This window comes from Peromyscus leucopus, chromosome 5 (assembly GCF_004664715.2).
Source record: "Peromyscus leucopus breed LL Stock chromosome 5, UCI_PerLeu_2.1, whole genome shotgun sequence".
NCBI lineage: Eukaryota > Metazoa > Chordata > Mammalia > Rodentia > Cricetidae > Peromyscus > Peromyscus leucopus.
Genome location: NC_051067.1, coordinates 17,870,054 through 17,879,422, shown reverse-complemented (window position 1 = coordinate 17,879,422; position 9,369 = coordinate 17,870,054). Strand labels below are relative to the sequence as shown.

Sequence of the window (9,369 nt, the reverse complement as noted above, 5' to 3'; positions counted from 1 at the left end):
TTATGAGCTGGCCCACCCCAACATCCACCTCATCTGTGAACTGTGGAGCATGTGAAGCTGCAGGATCTCCATGACACAGGACAACAGCAGGACATCCAAGAGGAGCCCCACTGGGGGCCCAGCATTGATGGTGTAGCAGAAGCCAGAGACCAACGACTCATTGCAATGAAGAGTTGTAAGTAAAGATGTATGGACTAAGGAGTACACTGCGTGACTCACTGTGGCACACTACAGCTTCCACGCCGAGGTGTGTTTTCCTTTTAAATTTTATTTTAGTTTTTTTGGGGGGAGGTTGCAAGGGCAGAGGGCATATTTGAAGTGTGGGGAGATGAGTGGGATCAGGGTGCATGATATGAAATCCAGAAAGAATCAATTAGAAGTTTTTAAAAATAAGGGAGGGTGGGTCATTATCAAAAACAGTTGGGTGGAAGGCTTTGGGGTTGGTTTTATTTATTCTGTACTCACCCAGATGTATAGTATATATAACTTATTAAGTTGGACTTTTTTGTGTGTATCACCTGCCTTCTCAAATGTGCATTTCACAACAAAATAAGTATGTAAAAAAAAAACCACAAAATTCCGTGACATGGAGGTAGTTACCATTGTAACACATTGCTATATCCACACTGCCAGATGTCCTTTGATGCAATATGTACAGTCTGCCCACATTTCTTTCTAGCCTTTAATTTTCCCCCCGTTAATGATATGTGGTCATAGAAGACTTCCTCTTTGAGTTTTTTGTTTCTTCCCAATTTCCATTTAATTTTAACTAAGAGTAAATATCACGCAAGCTTTATGCCTCTCTGGAAGCCCAAAGCCATAGAATGGCTTTCAGGAAATTAGGTTGCTCTAGCCTAAGCTGCACTGATTCACAAACCAATCTGCAGGATTTTGCCATAGCTCATGGGAGACCTTTTTCTTCTCTGTTAATAATGCAGCTGCTTAAAGATAAAAGGCTGAAAGGGGGCCTCCTTTCCACCTCTTCAGGTGCAGTAGCTTCAAAAGGAAAGGCCAGCCAGTGAGTGGGGGAGCCTGGCAGGGTGGTGGCCTGGGGACTTGAGGCAAAGGCACAGCTTAGAGCGGTGTTTCTACGTGCCTGGTTCATGCTACCTTGATGTCAGACCCAGCCTCTTCCAGCAAACACCATGGAACAGATTTCCAAACTGATTCTGGGATTTTTTTTTATTCCTGTAATGATTAATATTGATTGTCAATTTGATAGGAGAAAAACTTCTGGGGCATGTCTGCGAGGAGGTTTCTAGATTGTGTTAACAAAGTGAGGAGACTTCCCTGAATGTGGACAGCACTGTTTGTAGACTGGCATCGTGGACTGAATAAAAAGGAGAGAGTGGGCTGAGAGCTAGCAGTCATCATTTAAGCGTCCTGGCTGTGGACATGACGTGGCTAGCTAGCTCACGTTCCTGCTGCCATGACTTCCGGAGGATGATAAACTGCCCTCTCACACTGTGCGCCATACGAGCCCTCCCTTCCTTAAGTGACATTTGTGAGTGTTCCACCACAACTAGAGAAGTAGCCACAACAAACAGTAACCAAGACAACCCTAAAGCAGTTCTGTTGCTTTTCCTTGGCCCCAGGATGTCACGCCATGGTGCTTCCTTCTGCCCTGAACTTGACAAAGGAGAGAGAGCACATTTGGGTTTTGCCATCTTGCTCTGTCTCTTCTCTGAATCTAAGCTCTTTTTTTTTCTGGTGCTCATTCTGGAAGAGAAAAAAAGGAATCACACAACATCACCGGAAGAGGAGAAAAAGAATAGAAGGCGGTCAGATGTGATGCTGGCAGGACTGGACACGGGGACTACAGGAATCGGCATCGGTGGGGAATCCTGTGAGAACTTCAGAACCTTGTCCAGGGACTCAAATATACCCAATCGGAGCCTGCATTTCAACAAGAGTTCCAGGAATTCTTGTGCATGGTTGTGCCAGGGCCAGGACTGATTGATATCACTAGCCTTGGGCATGTTCATAGAGGAAACTGGTTTGGCTGCCGAGGGACCTGGCAATCCCATTACCCTAGGTGACTCCCACTTTCGGTGTTCTCTCTAGCACCCTGGAGAAAGCCTGTAGTACTATCTGTCTTAGTTCTCTGTTCTCGAGACCCTGTGGACCTCTACTATCTTGGCCTGAGACTTGCTTCTCTCCAAACTGCTGAGATTCCTGTAGAAAGCGGATGTGACCTCCCCCTCCTTTAGGGAGAGGCCAGCCATGTCTGAACTGATAACCTGAAGCAATGCCTGACTATGACGGTTGTCATCTGGGCTTCGTTCAGCACCGTACATGTCTACAGATAGGCTTCCAAATCGCCAAGTCACCAGGTCCACCCCGACTTCAGCAGGTTTCGGGTCGCCGCACACTGGCCCGCCCAGCTGCCCCCCCCCCCGGGGATGGTCAGCGTATCAGGTTCCTTGGGTCACTGTGACAGGGTGCTTGACAGATAAGTATAAGGGAAGAAAGGTTTCGATGGACTCACAATTTCAGAGGGATTTTATCCCACCGTGCTAAGGGACACATGGAAGCAGAAGCAGCTCTGTTTATAGAGGCTAGAGCGTGAGGTAGTGATTGGAGTTCAGAAGACAGAAAGTGCGGGACTGAACCAGAAACAAGAATAACTTTGACCGGCCCAAGATGCCAGACATTCTACAGTGTCCCTAAGCAACACAAGCAGCTGAGGGCACGTGTTCAGTAACATGCTCCATGGGGGGGGGCACTTCACAATCACACCAGAACTGCCGGTGTCCCTTTTGGTTGCTGAATATTAATTAGCTTTGTCCTCTTCCCACTGGCAGGTGCTACTCTTGACCCTGCAGACTCTGTAGCCAGCATCTCCTACAAAAGAGGAAGAGTCCAGCAGAAACCAATACAAGCAGTTCCACAGCACCTTCTCTCTCTTAGCATCAGTGACTCCAGGACCCCGTGTGCCTGTTTCTGCAAGGCCATGAAATTCCAAAGATTGTCTTTTCTGCCCTTTAAGTTAAAAGCAGCTTAAAAATAAAAGATTGCCTAAAACCAGCCCGATCATTTTGCATAACTGCTGTATGCCCCCCCCCCAAGAGGACTTTGTTGCCTGATGTATTTTATAAAAGCAGTCCAATTCGCGCAGAAGCTCCATAATTTCTCTCGTTGCTATACAGCTATTTCACTCTGACTCTGATATTTACCTCCCGCCATGCTCAATTTATAGCAGTCAGTAAATTACTTCAAGCATAGTGCATCTGCTCCTGCAGTTTAAGCCAGGACAAAATGACATGAGAGGCCGGGGAAGGCTGGCTGTCCGTTATGGAAGGGTCAGGTTTCAAATGACTATGACTCCTCACTAATAAGTAATAATATATTTACTGTAGTGTTAGTTTTCATTTTTCTTCCTTTCACATGTGTGTGGGCATGTGTGTATGCCCATGCCTGTGTATGTGGGATCACCTGTGTGGGGGCATGTGTGCATGCCCATGCCTGTGGATGTGGGATCACCTATGTGTGGGCATGTGTGCATGCCCATGCCTGTGGATGTGGGATCACCTGTGTGGGGGCATGTGTGCATGCCCATGCCTGTGGATGTGGGATCACCTGTGTGGGGGCATGTGTGCATGCTCGGGCCTGTGGATGTGGGATCACCTGTGTGGGGGCATGTGTGCATGCCCATGCCTGTGGATGTGGGATCACCTGTGTGGGGGCATGTGTGCATGCCCATGCCTGTGGATGTGGGATCACCTGTGTGGGGGCATGTGTGCATGCCCATGCCTGTGGATGTGGGATCACCTGTGTGGGGGCATGTGTGCATGCTCGGGCCTGTGGATGTGGGATCACCTGTGTGGGGGCATGTGTGCATGCCCATGCCTGTGGATGTGGGATCACCTGTGTGGGGGCATGTGTGCATGCCCATGCCTGTGGATGTGGGATCACCTGTGGGGGGGCATGTGTGCATGCCTAGGCCTGTGGATGTGGGATCACCTGTGTGGGGACATGTGTGCATGCCCATGCCTGTGGATGTGGGATCACCTGTGTGGGGGCATGTGTGCATGCCCGGGCCTGTGGATGTGGGATCACCTGTGTGTGGGCATGTGTGCATGCCCATGCCTGTGGATGTGGGATCACCTGTGTGGGGGCATGTGTGCATGCCCATGCCTGTGGATGTGGGATCACCTGTGTGGGGGCATGTGTGCATGCCCGGGCCTGTAGATGTGGGATCACCTGTGTGGGGGCATGTGTGCATGCCCGGGCCTGTGGATGTGGGATCACCTGTGTGGGGGCATGTGTGCATGCCCGGGCCTGTGGATGTGGGATCACCTGTGTGGGGGCATGTGTACAGTTGTGTGCAAATGGCTGTGGAGGCCTGACCTCTATAGCAGGCTTCTTCCCTGGGCCTGATGACTCTTCCACCTTACTCTCTGAGGCAGGATCTCTTAATCAAACCCAGAGCTTGATGATCTGACAAGCCCGTCTGGCCAGCTTGTCCCAGGGATTCTCTGTCTCTGCCTTTCGAGGCTAGAATTATGGGCTAGCATGCTGATCCTGCATTTATACAGGCCGTAGAGATGCAAACTCTGGTCCTTGTGCATTGCATGCCAAGCACTTTTACTACTGAGCCATCTTCTCTGCTCTGACTTGCTGTGTCTTTAAAAATGTTTTATCATTTCTATTCCTAGGAACTATTCTTGTGATTTGGAAAAAAAAAAAAAAAAAAAGGAAGAGAAAGCAAACAGAAGTGTGGCGGCACCCCAGTAGCAAAGCAATGGTGTGGGTGTTGTTTCCATTACTTACATACATAACGCTTTTCACAGAATCCAAATGTCTTACAAAAGAAAACACAACACAAATTCCAATAAAGACGCGGCAACACAGTGAGCTACAAAGAAAACAATTACCCAAGGAAATTTAAATCTGGTATAAATCATTGCCATAGAAAGAGTGGGTAAGTGTCCATGGACTCAGTCTGCGTGTCCAAAGGCATTCATGGGCAGCACTGGCACGTTTGGAGAAGTACAGTCAGTCGGCCCTCGGTTTCTGTGAGTTCCGCATTTCTGTATTCAGCCAAACAAAGCTAGAGTTGCACCTGTGTTGAACATGTTCAGACTTTTGTCTTCTTGTTACTCCTTAAACAACATAGTGGAAGAGCTTGCATAGCATTTACATTGTGTGGGGGTTGTAAGACGCAAGAGATGGTTTAGTGTATCCGGGAGGAAGTACATGATTCCATGCAAGTGCTAACTAATGTTACATAAGGGGCATGAACACCTGCAGAATTTGCTATGGGCAGGGTCTTAGAACTAATGCCCCACTGATACCAAGGACTATAATGTCAAGACAGAGGTAAAACGTAGTAACTGGGTTACCCATGTCTAAAGTTCTTTGAACAAGAGATAGATGGTGTATGATGATGCCTCTTCAGTTGCTAAAGTTGCAAACAAGCTCACTGAATTAGAAGATTAGCAAGGATGTGTGTGTGTGTGTGTGTGTGTGTGTGTGTGTGTGTGTGTGTACTCACTCATGTGCAGGTGCATATATCTGACATACATAGATTTTCCAAAAGATACTCTTGGCTGAGCAAAATCAAAGATGCTGCCAAGAATTAGTGCCAGACTGGAAGGATGAAATGGAAAACCAGCATCTTGTCTTTATTTGTGTGTCGTTTTTGTTGTGTTTCTCTTTAGGTCTAAATTCAGGGCAGACAGTGGTTGATAAATTAGGAAGAAACTACAATTGCAGTCTGTGTAAAAGTCCCAGTGGGGAAGGTTATTGTGATGATGGCTCCCCTTGGATGCTTTCAGTTCTCAGTGTGGTTCTCTGCCATCACTTCCATCTGACCATGCGGGCTCTTAGGAAAAGGGAGTCCTACTATGAGATGCTCCTAGGAAAATAAAAAAAAAAATGTTAAAGAAGTTTAGGACATTAAAATTTTGTAGACAGTTATTACATGTGATACTAAAAAAAATTAAAGATTTATTTATTTTATATTCATGTGTGAGCTCCTGCATGTATGGGTGTGCATCGCATGCATGCCGAATGCCTGCAGAGGCCAGGAGAGGGTGTCAGATCCCCTGGAATTGGAGTTAAAAGCAGTTGTGAGCTGCCCGATGTGGGTGCAGGGAACTGAACCTGGGTCTCCTGGAAGAGCAGCCAGTATTCTGAAGTACCAAGCCACTACAACTTTAGAGTGTACAGCATTAGTCAAAATACTCAGAATTATGACATCATCTGTCTTCCTTGTTTCACAAGTCACATGATACAATCAGCACATCACCACTCTGAGGATTCAGCAGTGGAAAAAGCGTCAGCTCAAGAGCAGCTATTATTAGCTGGCTCTGATTCCCTCCTAGGCTGCATAGCTGTGCTTATTCAACTGCACACCCCCTTTGTCACATCTGTCCTGGAATGACTACTGCTATGCAGTGGGCTCCAGTGAAACCTGCAGGTGCCCATAGCCACGAGCCTCCCCAAAATTAAAGTGAGAGAGGCCATAAGACTTTATGTGGGTAAAATGATGTGCGTTTTCATATTTACAAAGATATCAAACTTTAATATACAGAAAATATTGTGAAACCTAAACTGGATTAAATAGTGACTTCCCTCACCCCCACCAAAATTCAATCCAAATGAGAACTGGCACTGATGTCCTTATTTGGAAAGAGGGTCTTTGTACCTATGCAATTAAGGTGACATCATACTGAATTAGGGTGAGACCTAAATCTGTATTATAAATACAGTGATGTGTTTATATTAGGACCACGTAGAAACATGCAGGAGAAGACTGGTCAGTAAAGAGAGACAGAAGTTAGAGTGGTAGAGGGCCTGGAGAGATGATTGGTAAAGTGCTTCTGATGCAATCAGGAGGGCCTAAGATTGGATACCCAACATTTATGTTTGGCTTTTTTTTTTTTTTTGTGGTGGTATTGTTTGTTTGTTTGGTAGCATATGCCTGTAATGCCAGCACTTGGGAGGCAGAAACAGGCAGATTGTTAGACTTTGCTGGCCCACTAGCCTAGGCAAGTCAGTGAGTTATAGATTCAAGGAGAGACCCTGTCTCAAAAAATAAAGTGGAGAGCAAGTGAAGAAAATACTGATAACCCTGATGCCAACCTCTGGCTTCTACATACATATACTTGGACTATGAACATGTGAACATTTATATACACACTAAAAGAAAAAAATTGGACTGATAGCAACACAAACAATTCAGTGGGTGATGATGATTGTTCATAATGTATGTTAGTGTTTCCCTAAAATTAATCTGTTAAAATCCTAACCTTCCCAATGGAATGATATTAGGAGGGGAGGCCATTGGTAGGTATTTACATCATGAGAGGGTGGGTCTCATGAATAAAATCAGTTCCCCTGATTATTTTTATCTGTAGATGTAACTAACCGTCTTATTAAAATAAAAAACACAGAACCAATGTAAAAGAGAAAGCCGAGAGGTCAGAGCTCAGAGCTAAAATCTTACCCTTCCTCCTGTGGTGCTCCTACCTCCCCAAAAGAGAGCTGCTTCCTGTGTGTATGTCTTTCTTTAAATAGTCTTTCTGTTCTGCCTTCTCATTGGTTGTAAACCCAAACACATGACTGCCTCGTCACTGCCTGTAAGTACAGCCCTCCAGGTCTTAAAGGCATATGTCTCCAATGCTGGCTGTATCCCTGAACACACAGAGATCTACCTAGCTCTTCTACCAAGTGCTGGGAATTAAAGGCGTGCCGCCGCCGCCACTGCCACCACTGCCGCCACTGCCACTACCACTGCTACCACCACCACCGCCACCGCCACCACCATGCTCTTGCTATGGCTCTAATAGCTCTGACCCCCGGGTAACTTTATTTATTAACATACAATGAAAATCACATTTCAGTACAAATAAAATACCACCATATTTATCTTCTTCATGTAATGATATAAGAAGATGGCTAGTTGCAAACCAGGAAGCAGGCATTCATCAGCTCCCTGGCGTGTTAGACTTGCACCCTGAGCTTCCAGAAACTTGAGAAACAGGGTTTGTTGCCTAAGCCGCCTGGCCCATGGTATTCTGTACAGGCTAGGACAGTGTGAAACAGTGTCAATGTGTGTCCTCTAAAGAAGTGTGGCCCTAATTCCAGACTCCTGTTTCTAGAATTTGGAAAAAAAAAAATACATACTTGCTGTCTTCAGCTTGCTGTTTTGTAGTATGTTATACCAGTCCTGGAAACAAATTCAATGTCCAGTATCCAGACACAAAAGTAAATACTGCTTGGTGGGTGGTGCAGGCCTGTATTGAGAACTATTTGGGAAACTGAGGCAGGGAGATAGCAAGCTCAAGATCAGAGGGTCACAGAGTAAGGAAGGTCAATGACAGACAGGATAACTTAATTGGACCATGTCTCAATTAAAAATTAAAAAGAGGGTTGGGGATACAGCTCAGTGTTGGAGGGCTTGTCTAATATGTGAAAGATCCTAGATTCAGCCTCCAGCACTGCCGAAACCAAACTATAACAAAAACCCCAGAGACCTGATAACAGACTATAAAACACAAGAAGAAAATGCCTATTTGCCACAATGACATGTCAATCATCTGCCAAAGCTGATTAGAAATGGGTCATTCTACTCTGAGAAGACAGGTACAAAAAGAGGGAAAACTTCAGCCAAAGTGCAAATATTCACCCTTTCCTTGTTTTACCTATTTATTTGTTTATCTGAGATAGGGTCTTAGTGTGTAGCCCAGGCTGGCCTGGACCCATGCTCCCTATGCCTAAGGCTCCCCAAGTGGTGGGATTGTAGGCATGAACCACCATACCTGACCTTAGGTATCACATTTTAAAGTGACATATAAGAAACTCTACAAAGTTTACAAAGGAGCAAGCTGGGGCTGGAATTATAGCTTAGTGGTAGAGAGTGTGCTTAGCATCCATGATTTCTAGGTTCAATCCCTAGCACGCCCCCGGCAAATGCAAAGGAGGTTGTCAAAGTCTGATTCCATGGCATTTACAACCCTTACATAAATTGAACATGCGTTAAAATGTGGGAACTAGAGATGAGAGGGTAGCTTTGATTTCTAGAAATAACACATAGTGGGGTATTTCTCTTTTCAAGATCATTAGGGGCAAAAAGAACATGAATAGACCGCTTGGATCAGACAAGGGTCACCTGAACAGATGGAACAGAACTCAAAAGACAGAAGTTGGAGGTGGTAGAGATTCCAGAAGGCTGAGGGAAAAGCAAATGACCAACCACAGGAAGATATTTTTGCTCCTTCATAGGAAAACATAGAAGAAAAATAGCCTACCCTCAAGCGCTTCTGAAGATCACCCACAACTCCACCAAGAGACATGCTTTCAAATAACAATCAGGGCCAGAGAACAGCAAAGATCTCCATAGGCATACCAGGCAAGCTAGAA

At 45.7% G+C, this 9,369-nt stretch overlaps 1 long non-coding RNA gene across 1 annotated transcript; it reads left to right on the top strand.

The window, feature by feature from the left end:
• Positions 1 to 329: 329 nt before the first annotated feature.
• LOC119088012 lies at positions 330 to 3,028 on the top strand. Its single transcript, XR_005091566.1, has 2 exons — positions 330 to 1,846; positions 2,805 to 3,028. It is a non-coding gene; the product is annotated as an uncharacterized LOC119088012 (long non-coding RNA).
• Positions 3,029 to 9,369: the final 6,341 nt, after the last annotated feature.